Here is an 11,179-nt window from a genome sequence, read left to right as displayed (position 1 = left end):
AGCAGTCTCCATCTGGCATATACTAATTATGATGGCAGAGGGGGAAAATGCTAATGAACCATGAGCTGACTCTTTTACCTAAAGTGACATGTATCACTTTTCTCGCATTTCATTGGCCAAATCAAGTCATATGGCTAAACATGATGTTGATGGCGGTAGAGAAGTAGAATTCTTTATTTCTTTGTGGCTGGTGGGACTGACTTGTTGAGAGCATAAGTTAAAACTGAAGTCCGAACCAGGATGTTGCATGAAAATCACCTATACTCATGACAAAGCCCTAATGAATCAATCCTATGGTGGGCCCAGGAACACACATTTTTGCTACTTTCTACAGGTAATCCTGGTTAACAGCCACTATGCTAAAATGTTAAGGTTTACTCAAGAAGCAAGAAAATTAGTAAGCTGATTAGCTTTAGAGGGAAGTGTTAAAACAGATAACTCTGATTTTTTTTTATTTTTATTTTTTTATTATTTATGCCTACAGCACCTGGTCTTCCTATGTGGCCTCCCATCCAAGTACTAACCAGGTCTGACCCTGCTTAGCTTCCACAAGATCAGACATCGGGCTTATTCAGAGTGGCATGGTCATAGACCATGGACTGTGGCTCCACTGGGGCATGAACCCAGGACTTCTGCATGTAAAGCAGACGTGCTAACCACTACACTGTGGAACCACGTCCTGACTTTTTTTTCTAAGTCTTATAAGTTTCTCTTTATTCTTTTTCCTGTTACACTTTTATTGAATTGTTCCATGGCTTCTTTATTTATAATTTAGGAAGTGGGTGAGTTGAATACTTTATATGTCTCCAAGGAAAATAAAGAACTAGGTTGTTTTTGAGTCTTTTATGGCCCTTCATTGATTTTTTTCAATGAGTCAGTGGTTCACAATGAAAAAAATGCATCACCACCTTTTACTTAAATCTTTCTGGGATGCATGAAGATGGACACCGAGGAAGAGTCAGGCCTTGATTAGCCATTTGCTTTGGCTACTGTCTACCTTCTGCTGTACAGGTAGTCATCAGTCAGCTTTTTATTGCTCTGTGAGTCAATCAAGAATATTGGGTTTACCTTTCTGGCATATTCGTTGTTTTCCTTTGGCACAAAATAAGGCCATGAAAGAAAACCACTGGGAAGGAGGAAGGCATAGAAAATTGCAAAGGGGCAAAGGAACATGTCTAAATTGAGCACTCTCACTTCAAATTGCCTTTTGGACAATGCTAGTTCTTCAGTCTTCATTAATCATATCCTCCATTCCCATTTGGCCTTTGACCAAAAAGAGGGGTCTGAGCCAGCACCTCCCTACATCCTACTGGAGAAGAGACTCAACCTATATGCCAGCCCTTGTCTTGTAGATGTTTCGTGAAGGCATCTTACAGAGGGAAGGGATTGGCAACAAATATTTTCTTGGATCCTGAGAACACACTGAAGTACAAGATTACAAAGGGCTCTCAGTGGGAATACTGGAGTCGATGTGATTTCTTCCCAGGCTGATTCTTACTCTGGGGTTTGGCCTATTCTTACCCCTTCAGAAAATGAGAAGCTGAATTGCAGAATGTTTAAGCAAGTATTCAAATATACTTATAAGTCAGGGCACACAATTTGCAGGATCATATGGTCCAGCATTACTTTGTTCTTGCATCTTTCACAATTGTCTCTCTTTGTGTGTTTAAATGCCCTGGAAAGTGCCTGACAGGGCCGACCCTTTGTCTTGGCAGAAACTCTGCACTGAGGTATCAGAGCAGCAGAGAGGTCCCTCAGCTCCCTGTGCATACTGCCAGGTGAAAAGCTGACAACTGGAATTCCACTGGCTGAAATACATTTTGGCTGAAATTTTCAGTTTTCATTGAAATGGAAAGGCCGCTGGGAAGAGTCAGATCTCATTTTATGTGGTGTGTGTGTGTGTGCATATGCGTGTTTTTCTATGAAAATAAAATGCAATGCTGTCTTATATGCCAGCAGAGAAAATGCTGATAATGGTTTTTTCTCCTTGGAGTGTGGCATAGATGGCTAGCTCCTCTTTCATAATAAAAATTCATTGTTAGGAGGTTCTTGCTCAAGTCCTACCATCTACCATACTGCCATGCGACTGAGTTCTAGCCAATAAAATGGGATTGGAAATTCTTGAGCAGAGTACCATGCTCCGATTCCCAATGCCAAGGGAGAACTCCAACTTTTTGGAGGAGAGCAAAGACTGTCACAATGCCAGCCACCAGGAATAGAAGTCCAAGCACTTCCACCCACTGAATCTTGGCATCAGAGTCGCCAAGGAAAATACAACACAGTCAAGCACTGGATGGAACAACGCTTTACTCACACAGAGAGGACACAGAGCAAGATCAGCTCCAGCAGTGGGTACTGGTCCCTCATGGCCAGTGAGTTTCTCCTGGCAGCCAATGCTGAGCAGTGGAAGTAACCTGCTGACCACGTGAGGTCAAATAAAGCTGGGCTGGAGGACTTTTTAAAGGATATGGAAAGGTCAGGGGTTGACTGTAGACGCTTTTTCCATAGGGTCTCAGCAGGTCTGAATTAAGCCGTGGCTCTACCCAACAAATAATGCACTGATGCCCTGGGGACAGAGATAAAAGAGGTATAAATAGTTAGGCAGGTAAACTGGCAGTTTCCACACAGTGGGCATCAGAACTGTGGGAGCCCAAAGGAGAGACATCAGTCAATTACATACTGGAGAAGTGACCTGAAACTAAGTTCTGACAAGTGACTAGGATATAGGTGGACAAAGAAGGGATGGATAGGATAGGTGAATACTGAGCTATGGGAAAGGAAATTTCTTTCAAGCCACCTCCATCCTCTCTATTGGGTCTGGGGAGAAAGGTATGCTGTGGGAGAGAGCCTCTCTAGACTGAAGTCAGCCAGCACCATAGACTGAACCTGTCTCTTTCTTATGATGCTAACTAGAGGCTGACAGTGTGGTAAAGGCCCTGCACAATGATCCTCACAGACAGCCTTCCCTGGATACCTGTGCCACTGTGGAGGCTGAGCTTATGGCCCCACGATAGGAACTCTGATGCCAGGTTTTATGGAGTATAGGGCAGAGAGGCCTCATTCAGCCCACACGGATCTCTAACTCTTTTTAGGAAGCCTAATTCATTAAGAGCAGTGACCACACCCAGATTCAGGTAATGGGTAATGATTGGATGATGGTAGGGACCTGAACTTCAGAATTGGGGAACATATTTCCATTTGCTCTGTTTCCCAACTTATAGTCACTCAGACCTGTCACCTCTGCTGAGATACCTGCCTGTTTCGACACACTTGCGGCTTCAGCTCTGCTGGTGTAAGTGTCGAGTTCAGATCGCTGGTCCCCTGCTTACACATCCCAAGCCCAGGTTAGCGCTGAGGTTTCTTTGCTGTCTCCTGGCCTGGATTTTACCGAAGACAGAGGAAGCCCACCACTTTGTTCTGGTCCTCTCTTCTTGATCTCTCCTAGTGCCCCCAGGTGAATCCATGCAAATCATCAGGATGCTTCCTAGCTAGATCCGGCATGAAACAGACTTAGGAAGTACATGCCCCAAAGGCCTCATCATTAGCAAAGGTGGAGTTTTTCTTTGTTTATTGCAGTGTTTCTCATGCATTCCCCCTTTGTCACCCACATGAGCATGATTTTTGGATACTTTATTTATTCAAAGGATAAATGACAGAAAACTCTAAAAGAAGGCTCTTATGGCGTGTATTTAGCAGGAACAAAAGCCTTGATGCAGAGGTCTCAGAGTGGAACTTGAGTTTTGCCAGTTTGTGGGGAAGATGTGGGGAGTGTAGTGTCAGGAAGTTTCCATTCCTAAAGTCACACCTCATAGTCTGAATGCCAGAAGAAAGTCAGTCATCTAGTGAGTGGTTGTGCCTTAAAATTCAGCAGAGAAATGGAATAGATATCTGGAAGGGGTAGGATCTGGAAAGAAGTGTTGATTTGCTTTTAATTTTTTTTAATTGACTAAACCAGAGCGTACGTGTGTGTCGGGGGAATGATCTGGGAGAGAGGGAGGAAGGTTGCAGGGTCAAAGGTCTTGGCCAGCAAGAAGCAATGGTATAATGAGTGCAAGTGTAGGAGTTGGCCTTTCATAGGAGGAGGGACAATTTTTTCCTTGTGTCAGAAAAGAAGGAATAGAATTAGGGTGGATGTGCAGGTGGCTTGGTAAATTGATTACCTGGTGGGAAGATGCAGGCGCTCTATCTACTTTTAGTTTCTCAATGCCTATTGGGTGATGTGTTAAGGGCTGAATGTGGGGTTTTTGACCTGTGAGCATGCAATGGAAATTTGAAGAAAGAGAAAAGATGTAAAATAGCTCCAGGGAATGTAAAATGGAAATTACTGGGGACCTTGAGTAGGATCGCTGGGCAGTGTGGAGTGCTTATTTGGAATTTGTGTCATTAGATTAAGGTGACTTGGCATAATAATATGTGTGGTTTTTTTTCCTTAGAAACATTTAGTTGTAGGAGAGAAGGTTCAGAGCGTGGAGGTATTTCAGTTTAACAGGGCTGGGGTTTTTCTAGGTGTGTGAAAAGTAGGGAGGGGACAATGGAACTAAAGATGTTTCCAGTGGAAGGCTCAGAGAGGTTACTTGACCCATCCCAGGTCACACAGCAAGTTAATGGCAAAACCCAGAATATAAACCCCAGGTCTGCCACTCTCCCATTATCACATCCTATTAAGGGCCCTGACAGTTCAGGCTGGATAAAGAGGGAAGGGAGACAATGAGGGGGTGATATTCATTCAGCCTCAAGTGTCTGGTCCACTATTATTGTTATTTTGCTACTACTTTGAAAAGATCTGAATTGCAAGTATTGTGCCGAATAAACCTTGGCATGTCCCTTTTAAGTTAGCAAGTATCTGTTTGTAGTTAAGAAAAACATCCACACACTATCTTTGTGCTCAAGGAGACCTGCTGCACTGACTCAGGGAGGATCGATTTTAGAGGGTGCACCCAGAGCTCTGAGGAGCCTTAGCAACACTTTTCATAAACAGTGAGGCATGAAGTCGTAAAAACGTTTTTATGGGAAAACCCATGAAAACTTTAAGCCTTCTATAATACTGATTAAGAATAATTTAAATCATTCATTTTTTTTATTAGAAAATGTCAGTGGCTATGAATTAATCAATTTCAAATCGATTTTATTTGTGTAAAATTGGCATTTTAGAAACTAGATTTATTGCTCACAGTTACCTCTCCCAATGTGAAAGTATTGCATTATTAGTAGTAAATGTACTCTGATTGAACCTATATCATTAATCAAATGTTCACAAATTGAACTCCTAATCATGTCTTATAAGATTAAGTAAAAAGCCCCAGAGATGCTGGCTGCTTTTCAAGGCCTCAGCCAAGTAGAAGGAAATGGTGACTCTAGAGGACATTTGCTATTTTTTTTTTTTTTTTGACTGCCTAAAGTCTGAAACCCCCTCCTATGTTTGAGGACTCTGCCACCTTATGAATCGTGGTGGGAGGCAGAATCCTTCTACTGGAGAAGGTGGCAATATGGCAAGCTGAAAAGAACAGACACTTTCCCAGCCTCCCTTGCAGCTAGAGTGGGCATGGATCCAAGGCTCGATCAATTGGATCAATTGGATTCCCCCTCCCCAGACTTTGAATAGTTGCTAATGAAGCACGGGAGGGGGCAGTGGAGAATCCATTTTTCCAGCAGAGGCAATGGCAGAAGCAACTCCAGGTCTGAGGACAGTGGCAGGGCAGTGAAAGGTAGCATCAGTGCTCTCCAGCTCTAGCAGGGTGAATAAAGTCAGTCATAAGTAGGATGACAGTACATCCTAGTTTGCCTGGGACAGTCCCAGTTTATGCCTGTTTTGTGTAATTATTGAAAGCATCCCCCTTTGCTTCCAGAATTGTTCTAGTTAAATAGTAACCATTTAATAATTGTTAAATTATTAATTTTAATAATATGATCATCTCGGTCATAAGTTAAATCCCTTATATCATCGCCCTCCTCTCAGATTGTTCCTTCAACCATCTTGCTTTGAAATTAGGCTCTTTTCTGAGAACACTTCTTATTTGCATCTCTCTCCAATGATGACCTTCTTACCTTCTATGATCCTCATTTTTTGGGGCCTGGAAAGGAAGATATGTCTTTCCCATCATCCTTGCTTCTTAATTCTACTACTAAATCATTCCTTATTTATCCATGACCCTCCAGACCCAATGGAAATGATGTCATCTGACTGTATGTCTATGTTGTGGTCAACCACAGACCCCTTGTTCCTTGATGATTTTAATCCTTGATACTGTCTCAATCTTCAACCCTCTTCCTGTCAATATTCTAGATGATTTCAACATCTAAATAGATTGTCCTTCTTCTACTGCCCCTTGATTCCTTCAAAGATCTCATCTCACCCCCCACCAAGCCACCCATTCCTGCAATCATGCCCATGACCTTGTTTTACTAATAACTGTTTTCCATTTTCAAGCATTCTGCTCTCCAACTATTGCGTACTATTTTTCCAGTTCACTCTTCCTAGGATCCTACTCCAACATCTTTTTGACTCCACTAAGACCTCCAATGTAATAACCATATCACTTTCTTACCATCTATTGCCCTCCTCATGACCTCATTTATTGTCTTTCTGGGCTTGAATCCCGTGTGTCATTGTTATCACCGTTCCCTTGTGTACACCATTGACCGCCTTCATCCTTCTCCCTCTGACATCCTTGCCTGGCAAAACCTTCACCCTGATTCTATCCAATGGCAAACTTGAGATTAAGTGAGAGGAAACCTCACAATCATGCTGCGACAGAAACTGCTAATTTTCTACTCTTGAAACTTTTTTTCCTTTTTTTCCCCCCTGAATTTTACCTGGATTCATGGCTGCATGGAAAAAAACTTCTGCCCATTGCTAGATAAGCAGAAGTGTTTTATGCAATTTTAGGGAAATGTTCTTAAAGGAAGAGTATGTGTATGTGTGAACTCCTTTAACTTTTTTTCCTTCCACTTGACTGAAACATGGTTGTGAAAGCTGGAGCCTGAATAGCATCTTGGACAATGTGGCGGCATGTTAAGGATGTAGAGTTTGTGTCATAATGATCATAATGTAATGTAGGCCAATACCTCCTATCTCTGGACTCCATGAAAGAGAGAAATGAGCTTCTATTTTTGTGTGGTAGAGGAGTAAGGACTCCCAAAGATGTCCATTCCCTAATCCCCCACATCTACAAATATGTTCCTTTACATTGGCAAAAGGGACTTTGCAGATATAATTAAATTAAGGGCCTTGAGCTGGTGAGAGGATCCTGGATTACTCAGGCGGGTCCAATCTAATCACATGAATCCTTAAAATCTGAGAATCTTTCTCGGCTGCATCAGCTGCAGAGAAAGTGTGAAGATGGAAGGTCAGAGAGACACAATGTTACTGGCTTTGACAATGGAGGAAGAGGCCACAAGACGAGGAATGCAGGAGGCTTAATAAAAGCTGGAAAAGGCAAGAAAATGGATTCTCCTTTAGAGCCCCGGAAAGGAAAGCAAGCCCATCAACGCCTGGATTTTAATCCTTAAGACCCATTTTGGACTTTTGACCTACAGAACTGTAAGATAACACATTTGTGTTGTTTTAAGCCGCTAAGTTTGCGCTAATTTGTAATGTCAGTGATAGAAAAAACTAGCACACTTGGTTAATACGTTGTTTTGTGTTTTCATGTTACTCAAAACTCTAATCTCAAATAATATACATGCAAATGGTATGAATTGAATACGAGGCCACCATCCTCAAGTGGGTTCTCGGAACTACTGAGACATCCTAACTCATTTCCCTAATTAATTCATACTTCCACCCTTCCAAATGTCATCTCTCACCTCTCCTCCATTCTTCGAACCTCTTACATCCCCTCCTCGTAACTTACCCTCAGTTAGATGGCCTTGCCGCTTCTTTCATTTAGGAAACAGAGGCAACCAAAGGGCAAGCTCTTTATGTTCCTACAACCAGATGTACCAACCAACTCATATTTTACCCATTTTCTGAGCCCGCTTTCCCTCATTCAAGGGTTCACTATGTGCTCTCTTAGTGCAGACCTTCACCCCTCCTCAAAGATTGCCCCTTCAATTACACCTTCCTCATCCAGCATCATCCCCGTTTTCTCTCTGTTAGGTCACTCCTGCCCTTGTTTTGCTATGTTTTCTGCTTTGACCTGGTAAGGCAGAAACGTTAGAAGTTGTGTGTGTTTGTGCACGTGCATGCATGTGCAGAGGAGAGCTATCTATGGATCTTCATATTTACTCGCTGAGGCCTTAACTAAACAAATCAGTTCATAACTACAGATATTATATGTAATCTATAAAATGAACATGTACTTGGAAAGGACTGATGAGGTTACAAAGTAACGTGAGTGCTCACCACGAGAAGTTTGAGTGCTTAACCCAGAGAAGTTCTGATGTAAGACACCTTTACTCCTTATCTTCATAGCTACATCCGTGTCTGTCAGCCTACGTAACCAATTTGGGGCTCAAAAATAGTTAAATCACCGAAGAACAATCTCTGTCTTCGAATTCCTCTGGGGACATCACTCACGAAACGCCAGAGGATAAAAGGTGCAGCAGGAGGAGGTGGTCCGACATGAATGGATAGGATTTGAGGGTAACAGTGTTCCCCCAAAGGGTCAAGGCTTCTCTTATCCAGCTCTGAGGGGGACCAGTGCTAAACAGTGGGTGATTTTAGTTGAAGCGTTGTGGTTTGGCTAAAACTGTCCTTCGGTGTAGGCTGGAATCCGGCTTTGTCAGAAGTTGCCATTGGTTCTCCAAAGTGGCTGCACCATTTTACATTCCCACAAGCGACGTAAGAGAGTCCCACTTATCCCACATCCTTGCTGATGCTCATATTGTCAGCCTTTATAATTTGTAGCCATTCTGGTGGATATGTTGTGGTATCTAACTGTGGTTTTAATTTGCATTTCCCCGATGAGCAATTATACTGAGTGTCTTTTTATAGGTTTATTGGTCGTTTGCATATCTTCTTTTACAACGTGCCTGTTAAAGTCTTTTGTCTATTTTTATTGGGTGTTTGTCTCATTATTATGGATTTATAGGAGTTCTTTATATATTCTGGATATAAATCCTTTGTTGCATATAAGCCAGGATTCCTTCTGAATACCAATAACAGAACTTGACTAGTGATGACTTAATAACAACAACAGTGATCTGATAAAATGAAAAGTCTGGAGTCAGGTGGTCCATGGCTTACTAAGCAGATCTGTCATCTTAGCAGTTCGGCTTTTCATGCTTGTACTAGTAGCCTCCAGGTTGCAAGATGAAGTTCATTGCTTCAGGCACTGTGCCTGCATTCAAGGGCAGGAAGCCGTGGGGTAACCAAGGAGACAATGTGAAGAGGTCCTAGTATGATAAAAATTACTTCTCAGAAATGCTCTCAATTTCCCTTTTATTTCTGATTGGCCAGAATTAGGTATCCTGCACACACACTAGTGACAGGAAGGCTGGGAGAATGGACATTAGACAGTGGCGTACTATACTATAGTCATGATTGGATTAGGCAGTCCTGATTCATACCCTAGGGTGGGGCACACTGCATGAACACAGGTGCTGTTAGGTAGAAGAGAGGAACAGCTGCTGGATAGGTACCTAACACGTCAATATTGAGATCCCCAAAGCTGTATGTTTTTCTCTGCTGCAGTGAGGAATCCTTGGAAAATTCTGAGAGGTCTTGGTAAACTTGTTGACAACATAGAGATATCAGAAAAAATTGTTAGAAAGTCAAGTTCTTCGACTAAAATGCAAAATACAAACTCCCATTAAATATTTTATCTCAGAGAAGCCCGACTGGCTTGAAGAGTTGAATCAGATTGTGAGCTGTAATCACATTTTATTGCTGCAAAAGAAGGTGAGATTCATAGTTCACGTGGGGCAAGGCTAGATGATGCCCGATAGCAGTACTGAAGACAAGTGGGGGCTGAGGGTCCCTACCTTTGTCTAGGTCTTCTGCAAAAGTAGAGTGTGAGGTAAGGACATTTTAGGAAGTGGATTTGGGAAGTGATCCCAGGAAACAGGAGTGAGGGACTGGGGAGAGGGAAACGGAGGGGGGAAGGCAATGCAAAAGCACGTTAAGAGTTGGTCATTTCTGTGAGTTGCTGGCTCTTGATTGTGCTGGGAGCCTTGGAGGCGCTGTATAGAATCCATGACAGAATTATTCTCCAAGTGTGGCACTCGAAGCAGCTGACTGGCATCACCTTGACTGTGTTATACATGCAAGTTCAAGACTCCCAACTTGACCTCCAGAATCAGAACGTCTGATGGGGAGGGAGTCAGGATACTATATTTTAACAAACTCTTCAGATAATTGTTATGCATGTTCACATTTGAGAACCAGAGGGAGCAATTACCAGTCAACTCACATCCTCCAGTGGTCAAACCATGTGGGGTTAACTTCCTTTTACCTTCAGATTGCTCTGCATAAGTATGACCCTTGCCACCTTTCAGAGAAGCCCATGGTGCAAAGCGAGAAGTTTTCAGTGCAGCCGAGGCCGTGCCTGTTCACGAATGCTCACAAAATGCTGGTGTCCGCCACTGCTGGCGCAAATGGACGGCCAAAAGGATGTGGCACAAGAGATGCCTGAGCCATAAGAGGAGAACAGGAATAGGCCAGTTTAGATCATGACAGCTCCTTCAATACCCGAACTTCATGGAGGAGGTCAGAAAATCACTTTCTAAAGCATCAAGTTCTTTATAAAGGGCCTTAAGCTCTCAGAAGGAAATACACTGTAGAATAGCACAGGACTTTAGTGTACAGGAGACATTAACAAGGTTCCTGAATCAGGAGCTATTTATGCTGCAGTATATCCTTGAGGCAGGTGGGGGTGTTTCCGTCTGTTGAAAGTGGCCTCAGTGATGTCTTCCTGTTGGGATCAAGTTAAAGAGAATGGATTTTTCACTTCATTGGGGAAGAGCTTCTAAACATAGCATATTCATCAACATTTTCTCCATTTCTTTGGGAACATAAACCTGTGCAGTTTTCCATCTCTATTTTCTTTTCTGTCACCCCGGGAAAATGTCTACTTCTTTGCCAGACATTGCTTTTCTTCTAGTTTTCTCCTTTCACCTTCGATCCTAAAAAAAAATGTCACTGGCGGTCACGATCTGATTTGAATTATCTGAAAAAAAGGAGAAAAAAACATCCCGTTGAGACTAGAATTAATTTGGGTTGGTGGGGCAGAGATGATTA

The sequence above is a fragment of the Pteropus vampyrus genome, unplaced genomic scaffold, assembly GCF_000151845.1.
Source record: "Pteropus vampyrus isolate Shadow unplaced genomic scaffold, Pvam_2.0 Scaffold3, whole genome shotgun sequence".
In the NCBI taxonomy this organism is placed as follows: Eukaryota; Metazoa; Chordata; class Mammalia; order Chiroptera; family Pteropodidae; genus Pteropus; species Pteropus vampyrus.
This window is presented reverse-complemented; position numbering follows the sequence as displayed.